We start from the raw sequence: 12,875 nt of genomic DNA, 5'->3' as shown, positions 1-12,875 counted from the left end.
GGTGGCCACAGGTGTACCCCTCTTCTGATACATGTGCCTTGAAACAGCACTATCTAGAAGGGTGAGTGTGAGCCACGGTTCATAGGGTCAGACTCCAGCCTGGAAGCCCAGCTCCAGTGCTATTCAGTATGGGATCTTGAGCAAGATCCTTAACGTCTCTGAGCCTGAGTTTCCTTGCTGGCAAAACGGGGCCCGTGTTTACAATCAGGGTAGCACAGGACGAAGTCCCAGACACCTGTGATACAAGGCAAACAAGGGGCACCGGGTCCCTGCTCTCAGGGAACTTACAGTCTGATGGGGAAGAGAAACATGAAACAAGCACAAGAAGGGTGATAAGGGGCCAACCAAGTGTCAAGGTCGACCCGACAGGGTATGTGTAAGGATTAAATAGACAGGGATTGTGAATGCATTTAAAAATTGTCCAGTGGGGTGTGCTTGGAAGGTATCAGTGGAATGTAAATTCCAGGTTGCAGTGATTGATCTTTCTCTCTCTCTCTCTTTTTAAGTGTTCGTATGTAAAATTAAAAAAAAAATTATTTCCATAGGTTACTGGGGAACAGGTGGTGTTTGGTTACATGAGTCAGTTCTTTGGTAGTGATTTGTGAGATTTTGGTGCACCCATCACCCTAGCAGTATACACGCACCCAGTTTTGTAGTTTTTTTCTTTTTTTTGTAGGTGGAGTCCCACTCTGTCTCCCAGGCTGGAGTGCAGTGGACGATCTCGGCTCACTGCAACCTCCGCTTCCCAAGTTCAAGTGATTCTCCTGCCTCAGCCTCCCAAGTAGCTGAGATTACAGGCACGTGCCACCACGCCCAGCTAATTTTTGTATTTTTAGTAGAAACGGGGATTCACCATGTTGGCCAGGCTGTCTCAAACTCCTCAGGTCATCCACCTGCCTCAGCCTCCCTAAGTGCTGGGATTATAGGTGTGAGCCACCATGGCCAGCCCCCAGTTTGTATTCTTTTATTCCTCATCCCCCTCCCATCCTTTCCCCTGAGTCCCCAAAATCCATTGTGTCATTCTTATGCCTTTGCATCCTCATAGCTTAACTCCTACTTATGATCAAGAACATATGATGTTTGGTTTTTCCATTTCTGAGTTACTTCCCTGAGAATAATAGTCTGCAATCTCATCTAGGTTGCTGCAAATACCATTAATTCATTCCTTTATATTGTGGTGGTTGATTTCTAAGTCCATGGCTGCGACCTTGCTCTCCTCTCTGGGGGCCTAGGCAGTAAAACAGAAAGAGGGGTACTAGTAAAGACCTCCAGAAAATAAAATGTAGCTTTTCTTTCAGAAAAGAGTGATAACCCCTGTGATTTAAGCATTTCTCTCCCTCTCTCTGATTATAATCTTGCTGCTGCCATTAAATCATAGCAGTTACCAGCCCAGAGCCTACAGTGGGATGCTTGGGTTCTCATTCCAGAAGGGACCTTGGTCAAGTGCTTATCTTCTCTGGACCCCAGTTTCTCATCTGTCAAGTAGGGAGAATAACTGACCCTATCTCATGAGGTCATTGGGAGGATTAAAGGAGTTAAAGAATAGAACAGCACACTGCATGCACTGTTACTGAAGCATTAGCTGTTTTCTATTATTCTGCCTTGGCGCACACCCCAACCCTCAGCCTCTCTGAATTCTAAGAATTCTGTCTGGAAGAGGAGTGACATGTTCCCTGCTGTTAAGGAATCTCTCAGGCTGTCATTTGTTCCTTTTAGGGGCCCTGGAACTTTCCCTCCTGCCTTCCCCACTCTCAGGGATTCAGCACCTCCTACTTTATTATTGCTATTATTAATCAAAACTTCAAAGGGAATGTATAATCCTGGTACAAAAATTGAAACATAGAGATAAATAAAAAGAAATTAAAATCAGCTCCAATACCACCATCCGGAAAGAACTATGGTTAACATTTTAAAGTATATCTCTTTCTAGACATTTCCCCATTCAATACATTTGTTTAAATATACATGTACATATATGAAGGTTAAGGGGTCAGCACTCTCAGCCTTAGGCCTTCCACAGAGCCCTGTCCCTTGGGTGGGGCATAAGACCACTGTTGGCTGCTTGGAGCCCAGGACCTCGGAAGGTCAGGGGCAGGACCTTTCTGCCTGACTCCACTGTGCTCCCCAGCCCCCAGCTAAGCCTGGGGCTGCCTTCCTCCAGCTTTGCACGAAATGCCCAGCTTGGAGCTGCTTTTGATCCATCCCCTGGAGGTGGCTTATTGTATGGGATGATTGTATCAGAAGGAAAACCCTCCAGCATGTCCCTGGGTATGAATTGGGCCTTTATGTGAAAAGCCACTCTCTGCCGAATCCCAGCTCCTCATAACCCACTCTGAAAGCTGACTATGACATCACTATTGACTGGTATGGAGGGGCTGGGTGGGAGGCTGCAGAACATCTGCTGCTTACCAGCCAGAGAACCTACTGACGAATGCAAGGGTGACATTCTACCAGCCTTTCTCGGCTCCTCCCAAACGCTGGACAGTGAAATTTTGCTTTCATTTTATACCCTGGAATTTCTCAAAAATGTTAAAAATCACAATGACTATAATTTACCAAACATATATCCTGTGCCAGGCCCTTAACGGTCATTGTGTTCATTGTATTTCATGTACGCCTTGTATTTCACTTATATTTCATCTTCACCTCCATTTTACAAGGCAGATAAGGAAACTGAGGCTCAGCAAGACCAGTGGCTTGACCCAGGCTCTGCCACCAATAAGGGTTGCAGAGTGGGACTTGAATCCAGGCAATGACTCTCAGGCCCATGCCCTTTATTTTTGCATAAAAATTAATGTTGTATTTTATTAAGATGACCCATACCCGTAGTTAAAAATCAAATAGGGCTAAAAGGCAGAGCAGAAAAACCAGCAGCTGACAGCCCCGACTCTTTCCCTCCTGTGCCCTGCTCCTCTGAAGCAGCCACTTTCCACTAGGCAGATGTCTTTTTCTGTCTTTACTTTAGATTTGTTTCCTTTTTCTTTTTCTTTCTTTCTGTCTTTTTTTTTTTTTTTTTTTTTTTTTTTTGATGGAGTCTCGCTCTGTCGCCCAGATTGGAGTGCAGTGGCATGATCTCGGCTCACTGCAACCTCTGCCTCCCCGGTTCAAGCGATTCTCCTGCCTCAGCCTCCCAAGTAGCTGGGATTACAGGCACCTGCCACCACGCCCAGCTAATTTTCGTATTTTTAGTAGAGACGGGGTTTCACCATGTTGGCCAGGGTGGTCTTCAACTCCTGACCTCTGGTGATCCATCTGCCTCGGCCTCCCGAAGTGCTGGGATTACAGGCGTGGGCCACCATGCCTGGCCCTACTTTAGATTTCAAAATGTTTAGCTAAGTGCCGTTTCTCAGACAATTTTTTTCCTGGAATAAGTAAGACACCATCACTCCCTTTCCCATTTCTTACTGATTGCAATTTCCCCCAATTCCTTTATTGGGTCTATCAAAGGTATAGCAATAAAATGTCCCACTACTTATACATGCCATATAATTTACCAGTGCTTCCCATCGTCACTCGGCAAGACTTCCCTCCCCAGTTCTCTGTCCTACTGTTTCAGGCTGAGCTGGCTACTATCTCCCTGCCCTGAGATTTTACTTATCTTTTGCCACCCATGTTCCTGGATGCCTTGGCTTCCTCTTTCATGATTTTGAGTTTTTGAGTCCTGTATTCCAGAAATGGTTTTATTTTCCTTTCATATTTGATTGATCATTTGGCTGGATATAAAATTCTGGGTTGAATTTTATATCTGGGTTGAATCTGAGTTGAAAATCGTTTTCCTTCAGAATTTTGAAGGCATTTCTCCACTGTGTTCTGTTTAGTGCTTCTGATGAGAAGTTTGATCCCTTCCTGCTTTCATTCCTTTGTCTATTAGGTGTGTTTCTCTTTCTAGGACTTTCTGGATGTTCTCTTGATCATTTGGTTCTAAAATTTGATACTGATGTGCTCTGGTGTGAACCTTTTTTTTTTTTAAACTCCCTGTACTGGGCAGCTTCTATTCAATTTTTTTTTGCTTTAGTTATATTTTAAGCTTCAAAGAGCTTTCTTCTCTGACTGTTCCTTTTATGTCGTATTTTTCCAAGATTACTAATTTATAGCTTCCTTTTTGTTTTTTAAGGTTTTTCTACTTACTGTATATTCTTGGTGTCTGATTCTTCTGAGTCTTTTTTTTTTTTTTTTTTTTTTGAGACGAAGGCTCACTCTTGCCCCACTGGCTGGAGTGCAATGGCGCAGTCTCGGCTCACTGCAACCTCTGCCTCCCGGCAAGCGATTCTCCTGCCTCAGCCTCCCGAGTAGCTGGGATTACAGGCACCCGCCAGCACGCCCGGCTAATTTTTGTATTTTAAGTAGAGATGGGGTTTTACCACATTGGCCAGGCTGGTCTTGAACTCCTGACCTCAGGTGATCTGCCTGCCTCGGCCTCCCAAAGTGCTAGGATTTCAGGTGTGAGCCACCACGCTTGGCCTTTCTGTTTGTTTTGACCTGTCTCTTTCATTTCAAATATCCGGTGATCCTTCATATTTAAGAGTGAGGAAGTCTTGTAAGTTAGTGAGCATCATAGTAGGGTGACCAGATGGCTAGAAGGCTGTTTTACTGAGAATCTTCAAGTAACATTTTGTGGAGATCTTTTCTAAGAGTGGAGGATGTGGGTGAAGAAGAAGCTCAATCTATCTAGAGGAGAATCTTCCAATTACCTGCCTGGAAAGGCAGTGACACCCAGCTGCTAGTGTTCTGGGAACAGCCAAAGAATCTGAGAGCCCATAGTTTATATATATCTTAAAATTACTGTCCCATTTTTCAAACTCCTGCGTCACTGTCATGCTGTGCTGTGACTAGTGTCTTGAGTTCCAGACTTGACTCAGAGCATCTCCAGGTCAACTTCTCCAGATAATAAATTTCTGGCCTCTTCCATGCAAAAAGAGAGGAGGGGGTGGCCTCCTATTGCTTAGCCCTGGGGCTCACCCCTGCTTTCTGTGGTACCTGGTGCCTTTAAGCAGCAACTTTTTGGAGATTCCGTGGAGCACCTTGGTTCACTTCTCATCATACAGTTCTCTTGTATGCATGTGGGGTGTGACTTCCTCAGCTTTATGTGGAGACTGCTCCTCTACCTACCTGCCCATCTATAAAAATGTTTGGAAGTCTTTCCTTCCCAGTGGTTATCTTCTTATCTATTCATCCTTTTGACCCAACGGCTTTGTAATTCCATTATTAGTGGGGTGTTTTTTTTTTTTTTTTGCAGGGGAGTGAGTGAGGTGGGATTTGGAAGGATGTATCAGTTATCCATTGTTACGTAATATATCATGCCAAACTTCATAGCTTAAAGCAACTATAATTTATGATTTCTCATGATTCTAGGAACTGACTGGGTGACCTCTTTGCTGGTTTCAACCTGAGTTCACTCATACTGCTGCATTCGGTTATCATTGGCTGGCCTGGAAAATATAAGTTGGTGCTGGCTGTTGGTTGGGGTTCCTCAGCTCTCCCCGCTTGGTCCTTCATCTTCTAATATGCTAGACTAGCTTATTTAAAGGGTGGTCTCAGGGCAGTGTTCCAAAAAGTTAAAGGCAACATCACTTCCACTGAATTCTGTTTGTCAAAGCAAGTCAGATCAGGTTTAAGACTTTTTATCATTGTAAAGAGGCTTGTTTCAGGAATAGGAGAAATTATTGCAGCTATCTTTATGAAAAAGCTATAAGAAAGTGAGAAAAAATACATGCAGAATGCCAATCCACCACGTATAGCAGGAGGTCTTCCCATGCTCTTTGTATGGCCCCACACCACCATGGTCTGTGTCTTGTATGCTCATATAAGACCTTTTATAGAATTTTGTTAACAAAACCCTCATGGCTTTAGGTAGATACAAATACATATACCATAACCTCATACTGGGGAAAGAAGCAGAACGCACTAATTATCATTAAAGGATTTGGAATTGGAGAAACTTGGGTTCAAGTCGCAGTTTCACTACTTATTAGCCCTATTACCTTGGGTAAGTAATCTCTCTGAGCCTCAACTTCCTTAGCTATAAATTGTGGTTTTGCAGCTGGGCACAATGGATCACGCCTGTAATCCCAGCATTTTGGGAGGCTGAGGTGGGTGGATCACTTGAGCCCAGGAGTTTGAGATCAGCCTGGGAAACGCGGCCAAACCCCATCTCTACTAAAAATACAAAAATTTAGCTGGGAGTGGTGGTGTGCCCCTGTAGTCCCAGCTACTCAGGAGGCTCAGATGGGGTGATCGATTGAGCCTAGGAGGTTGAGGCTGCAGTGAGCTGCCATCAAGCCACTATCTCTAGCCGGGGTGACAGACGGAAGCCCTGTCTCGAAAAAAAAAAAAAAAAAAAGTGGTTTTGCATATAATAAATGAATTAACGTATGTAAAACGCATACTTAGCACACTGTCTGGCACTGGGAAAGGGATCGAATAATAGTAGTACCATTAAGTGTTTTTTGGGGAACAAATTCGCGTCTCTAATAATATAACCACTGGAGATGGAATTTGAGAAAGAGTCTAATTTAAATCCAGGCTCCGCCACGTAATACCTTACAGGACTGCTGTGAGGATCAAAAGAATTCAAGCAGAAAATGCACCTAGAAGCATGCCTGGCACATCACAAATGCTCAGAACACGCTTTGTGTGCATCCCTGATTTCTTAGGTCCGGCACCAAGCATGAGCTCGGCTCCAACAGGGCCATCGTGATGAATAGCACCCGTCAGGTGTGGGGTGCGTTTTCTCCCACAGGGACCAGCCGCAGTGTGAAAAGCCATTTTGTCTCTTCTTTAGGGTTCTTCTACTCTTTTTCACACTCTCAGGTGATCAGCTCCCAGGTGTGCCCGTCTCTACATCTACAGCTCTGGTTATTAACTTGTGTCCCGTGGGTGAGCCTCATGGGGCTAAGATTAAAGGAGGAGTCAACATGATCTGAGAAAGAGCCAGAGGGGCTCTCCTGGCTCTTTCTGGTTTTTCGTTTGTTTGTTTGTTTTGTTTTTTGGTTTTTTTTCTGGTGGTTACACCAGTTTTCTTACACTGGTTCTTCTCATACAGTCAGGGAGGGGAGTGTGCCTCACAGTGAGTGACATTACAGACCCCATTTCACTGCCTAGCCACCTGCTTTTACAACCTGCCTGGCCATTAGCCATTTGGAAAATGTGGATAACTAGAAGGGCAACCACCAGTGAAGGGAGCTGGTTCTTACCTTGTCCATGTGTGTCCTGAGCCTTGTGTGAATACTCCATCCTAACCTCTGGGTTTGGGCATATCAAAGAAATCCCTCATACTGCCCCCGGGAGCAGATGGGGAAGGATCAGATTTGTTTGGCGAGTTGCAGTGACATCTGTCTAAGGAGATCACCCGAGATTCTGGAAGGTGTTTTCTTACACTGGTTTTTCTCATACAGTCACATTTATGACCAACTTGTAAGGCTGGAGATCCTTCTCATGAACATAGTGTTTTGTAGTTTTTAAGGAAAAAAAAAAAATCCCAGCAGAACTGCAACATCTAAGCTAAAACTTCTTGCCCCTGAAGTTTAGTTATTTGTCATTGTCCTCATTTGTGACTCAAAGGCAGAGAGAAGAGGGTTCACCCAAACGCTTTGAAATATCTGTTGGCTGACCCAGTCCTGGGGACGGCTGAGCAAATGTGGTGGAGAAGAGCAGAAGAGTGGCCTGGAGCCTCATTTGGGCATCCTGGGACACTCGGTGGCAAGCAGAAAGGGAATTCTGGAGCCCATGGCGCGTAGTGTGAGGTCTAAGCAGATCCACTGCAGGCACCACCTCCTCCCCTACTGGAGGCTGCCTGCCCTCTCCAACTGTCCTCACCTACCTGCGTCACTGGCCACCACTGGCCCTCTGGTGGGGAGGTAGCCAGACCCAAGGCAGCTAGGGCCAGGGTTCCCCAGTTAGCTGATGCCCCTCACCGCAGGGATTCAGTGACTCACTCTGAATGAAGCATCATAAATTTCTTCCTAATAGCACACTTGTCTCTGAACCATTCCAACAATTTGGCAGGGCAAGCCATTTGGCTCAAGGCAGCAGAGGTAATCCTCTGTTTATAAAGTGTCTCCTGCTGAGCACTGCAGAGGGGTGAGGACCACCACTTCAATGTCACAACATCCATTTTGAGCTGGCATGATCATGCCCACTTTACAGATGAGGGAGTGGAGTCCCAGGGAGATCATATGGGAAGAATTAGTGACTCTGCCCCTCCAGCCCAGCTGGGACAGACCCTGGCACCTCACCCCCAGCGGGCAGCACCATGGAGTGGCTGGCAGCGGGGGCCTTGGCAGCCGATAGCTAGGGTTTGAATCCTGGTGCTGGGTGACCTCAGACAGTTTCCTTAGTCTCTCTAGGGTCTCCTTCCCTCATGTGCGCAATGGGGATAATGCTTAACTCATGGGGCTTGCTTAGAGATTCAGCACAGTGCCAGCGCCCAGCAAGCGCCCCTGAGTGGCTGTTCGCTGGTGTACAGTCTCCAGGCAAGCGCCACGTGCCTCCCGGCAGCTCGCTCAGCATCGCTACTGGGCGCCCTGTGTCCTTCCTGTGGCACTCTATCCTCTCATTGTCCTTCTGAGTAAAGAAAGGTGGCCATCGACATTATATTATTTAATACTCCCAGGGGGCATTTGGGGAGGTATTATTAGCCCTAGTTGACAGGGGTGGGAACTGAGGCTGAGAGTTTGGGTGACTTCTCCAAGACCCCCCCAGGGGCGTGCCAGAGCCAGAGTCAGACTCGGAATTCATTCAACACAACAGTTGCCAGGGGAAGCCCACGGTCGGGGACCAGCTGCCACCAGGGAAGTTCCGGATGCGGCTAAGTATTTTTGTCGTTGCATTCTTCCCAGGCAGCTCACTCCCTGGCTCTGGACAGTTGCCGAGGAGGTGTGACGGGGAAGGCAGAAGGAAGACTCCCCGTGGAGGGCGCAGGCCAGGCAGTGAGGCAGCCGAGCTGTCGCTTCCGGAGCTGACATTGCACATCTCGCTCGTGCATGCGACGCTGCTGCAGACGAGGCCTCATGCCGTCCCTGTTTTCCAGAGGCAAAGGAGTCACAGACAGCGCCCGTCCCTTGCCCCCGCCGGCCCTGGCGCCCGCCTGTGTGCTGCTGCCCTACTGCCTTCCAGCAGGGAGGAGAAAGCCGCCCGGGGCAGTTTGGAATCCACATCCGGACCCAATGACCCTTCCCCGCCACCGCGGGCGCCGCAGCCCTCTCCACCTGCAGCAGCCTCTGGGCCTCTCACCAAGCAGGCCGGAGCCTCCTCGAGCTTCTGCGTTGGGGGCGGTTGGGGGTCAGGGAGGGGCCTCTCCTGCTATCGCCACGCGTCCTGGGGACACAGAGGTGGCATCAGCCTGGGCAGCGTGTTCAAGACTCCACACCTCAACGCCACCTCTGTGTGCGGGCCACGAAGCCGGGACTTCGTTAGAGGACCCGGCAAGGTCCCCGCAGTGCCCTGCCCGACCCCGCGGCCTCCCAGCCCCCGCCACGTGGGCCCCCCGAGCGCGCCGCCCTGCCCCGCGCCCCTCCGTCTCCACGCTCCGGGCCGCGCGACCCCGCCAGGTCCCCCGCGGACTGGAGGCGCCGGCCCCAGCCAGAAACAGCGGGAGCCAGCGCCGCCGGACTGTGCTGGGCTCGGGCTGAAGAAGCGGAGGGGCCCCGCGGCTCACCAGGCGGCCTCCTGCGAGGGGCTCAGGACAGCGCCTGCCCCAGCGGTGACGGGTCCGAGATGCTACAGACCGCCCGGGGGGCCACGGTCGGGCGGTCCAAGGCTGCCCTGCGGCGACCCGGCCTATGTCATAGGATTTCAGAGCTGCTAAGGGACTGGCCTCCTCTGCCGTCACCGACGCCCCGAGAGGGAGCTGCGGGGTGGGGGGATGCTTTAAGCTTGGGGTTCCAGAAGCCAGGGTGCAATGCCTCCCCTCCCCGCCCCGCACGCGGGCCATGTCTTCCCTCCGAGGGTGACCCTGGGGAGGTCCTTTCACCTGTGGGCTGTCTCCGCACAGCTGGAGGCCTGCTGTGGAGGAAGGAGGCCTAGAACTTGCTAGATCTTCACACACACCCGCCAGGGAGCCTGGCCTCCCTGCGGGGCAGTCCCTGACACAGAAAAGGAAGGAATTAGCATAATCACCAATTACACTCTCTCCACTAGCTTCCCTGTGAAAATAACTTGCCGGTGCCCAGAGGCAGGGCTGCTCTAAACAGCCACCAGGTCGGGCGACGTGAGGCTCAGGGAATTGGGGAATCAAGCTGGTTAAGTGGAGGCCGTCCTCCTGGGGCTGTGTGTTCCTGCGGCTCTGAACGCATCGTCTTACACACAAAAGCAGCTCTAGAAAATGTGGAGAAGGCACGGAGTGATGCCAATGACGAAGGTGATTAGACGGTTGGAAAATGAGATGGATGTCAGATTAAAGGTTAAGGCAACTAGGACTGTTTAGCCGGAAGGAGGAAAGAATGAGGAGCAGGAGCAGGCAACTTAATCATCTCTTCCCATGTTGCATGAAGAAGATACCCCTCGGCTCCTTCCCTCCCTTAGCCTGCGCTCTCCCGCCCCTCACTCCCTGTATCTTTATCTCACTCATCTTTGTGTTCTATTTACTTTTCTCTCGTTTGTTTTTTTCCTTCTTTTCTTTTTCTGTTTGTTTTGTTTTGTTTTCTGTTTTTTGTTTTCTTTTTCGAGACCCAATCTCGCTCTTCCAGGCTAGAGTGCTGTGGCACGACCATCACTGCAGCCTCCAACTCCTGGGCTCAAGTGATCCTCCCACCTTAGCCTCCCGAGTAGCTAGGACCACAGGCATGCGCCACCACACCTGGCTAATTTTTATTTTTTTTTTTGTGGAGATGGGGTCTTGCTGTGTTGCCCAGGTTGGTCTTGAACTCCTGGCCTCAAGTGATCCTGCTGCCTTGGCCTTCCAAAGCTGTATTTACTTTTCAGTTCATTTTGACCTTTATGGAGCATCTACTCTGTGCCAGACAATTTATCAGATTCTGGAGCTAACAATGATGAAAAGACAGGGTTTCTGCCTTGCGGGTCAGGTAGAGAATTGGGTCCATAACCTCAAACTATGCATACCGTAGGACCGTAGTGCTTCAGGTGCTACGGGAGCTCAGCCCTGTCTGGGCTTCAGGGTGGTTTGATGAGATGATGCCCCAAGTGGAGACTTGAAGAATGAATCAGTGAGCCAGGCGAGGACGGGTGGGAAGAGCATTCCAGATAGCAGAAGCAGCCTGAGTCTAGAAGGCTACATGCAGTGTTTGAAGGCAACTACGGCTGGCCTTTACTGAAGCCAAAAGTAGAGAAGCAGGGTGTGGCCAGAGGGCCAGGCAGGGCCCAGATCCCAAGGTCCTGCGCCCTGGGATAGGGAACACGAGCTTTATCTGGAAATCAGCACTTCCCAGAGTGTTGAGAATAATATAGGTTACATGCAGCATTAATAAAAGTTCCAAAATAAATAAAAGGTGCTTCTTGGTAAAATAAGTTGAACTGACCTCGAGTTAAACCAGTGATTCTCCACTTAGGGCTGATTTTGCCCCCCTGCCCCCAACCCATCCAGGGGACATTTGGCAATGTCTGGAGATACTTTTGGTTGTCCCAGTTTGGGGGTGGGGTGCTACTGGCATCCAGTGGGAAGAGATGAGGGATGCTGCTTATCATCCTACGACGCACAGGGCAGAACCCTACAAAAACTGCTTCCCCCTCCTCAGGCTCCCACAGCCCCTGCACAGGCCCTGCAGATTGTTCGTCTCTGTACTGTCATGGTCTTTTCACTGGTTGGTCTCCCTGCTGGACTGTGCAGGTCCTAATGGCTGGGTTCAGGTAGCCAGGATTTGGAGGAGGACAGAGGAAGACGTGGAAGAGAGGACATCCTGGCAGGGTTGGATGGAGGTGGCTACACTGGGTGGAATCTGGCTCTTTGGGGATACTTATGCCATCAGTGTTGGTGGTTGATTCTAGGGGCTCTTTCCATTCTAGTAGCCCCTCACCTGCTGTGCCTGGGGTGTGGGGAAATTAGACCTGACCCTGAGGAGCTGGCCAGGTCAGTTAGAGTCAGGGACCTGCTCTCTGCTGGGTACTGTGTGGGTGCTGGGCACACCATCCTCTATGGTCAGGTTCTCCCCTGTTTTATTTTTCTTCCCAGAATCTTGTAACATATCTATTTTTTAGTTGGTTTGCCTCTCTCTTCTCTCTCTCTCTCTCTTTTTTTTTGAGACGGCGTTTCGCTCTTGTTACCCAAGCTGGAGTGCAATGGCACAATCTCAGCTCACTGCAACCTCTGCCTCCTGGGTTCAAGCGGTTCTTCTGCCTCAGCCTCCTGAGTAGCTGGGATTATAGGCTTGTGCCACCACGCCCGGCTAATTTTTTGTATCTTTAGTAGAAATGGGGTTTCACCATGTTAGCCAGGCTGGTCTCAAACTCCTGACCTCAGGTGATCTGCCTGTCTTGGCCTCCCAAAGTGCTGGGGTTACAGGCGTGAGCCACCGCATCTGGCCACCTGTTTCTTCTCTTCATTCCCCTCCCTACCCCCGAATGTCAGCCCCATGAGGGCAAGTCTTTTAATCTGTTTCATTCACGGCAGTATTCCCAGTGTCTAGAGCAGTGACTGGCATGTAGATTGTGCTCAACTAAAATTTGTTGAATGGGCCAAGCACAGTGGCTTATACCTGTAATCTCAGTGCTTTGGGAGGCCAAGGAGGGAGAATCTCTTGAGGCTAGGAGTTTGAGACCAACCTGGGCACCATAGTGAGACTCTGTCTCTATGAAAAATTTAAAAATTAGTTGGGCATGGTGGTGCACTCCTGTGGTCCTAACTACTTGGGAGGCTAAGGTGGGACGAGCTCTTGAGCCCAGGAGGCAGAGGTTAGAGTGAACTATGATTGTACCACTGCACT

The 12,875-nt window shown here is 49.3% G+C and overlaps 1 protein-coding gene and 1 long non-coding RNA gene across 2 annotated transcripts in view; one reads left to right on the top strand and one right to left on the bottom strand.

The window, feature by feature from the left end:
• The window catches only part of ATF3 (activating transcription factor 3), a 151,096-nt gene that overhangs the window by 37,093 nt on the left and 101,128 nt on the right, over positions 1-12,875 (top strand). The gene's annotated exons all lie outside the window — the stretch shown is intronic.
• On the bottom strand, positions 8,586-9,424 carry LOC131381850 (uncharacterized). Its single transcript, XR_009210839.1, has 2 exons — positions 9,232-9,424; positions 8,586-9,017 (listed from the first exon to the last, which is right to left on the bottom strand). It is a non-coding gene; the product is annotated as an uncharacterized LOC131381850 (long non-coding RNA).

Source organism: Hylobates moloch, unplaced genomic scaffold (genome assembly GCF_009828535.3).
Source record: "Hylobates moloch isolate HMO894 unplaced genomic scaffold, HMol_V3 SCAFFOLD_18, whole genome shotgun sequence".
Lineage (NCBI taxonomy): Eukaryota > Metazoa > Chordata > Mammalia > Primates > Hylobatidae > Hylobates > Hylobates moloch.
This window is presented reverse-complemented; position numbering and strand designations above follow the sequence as displayed.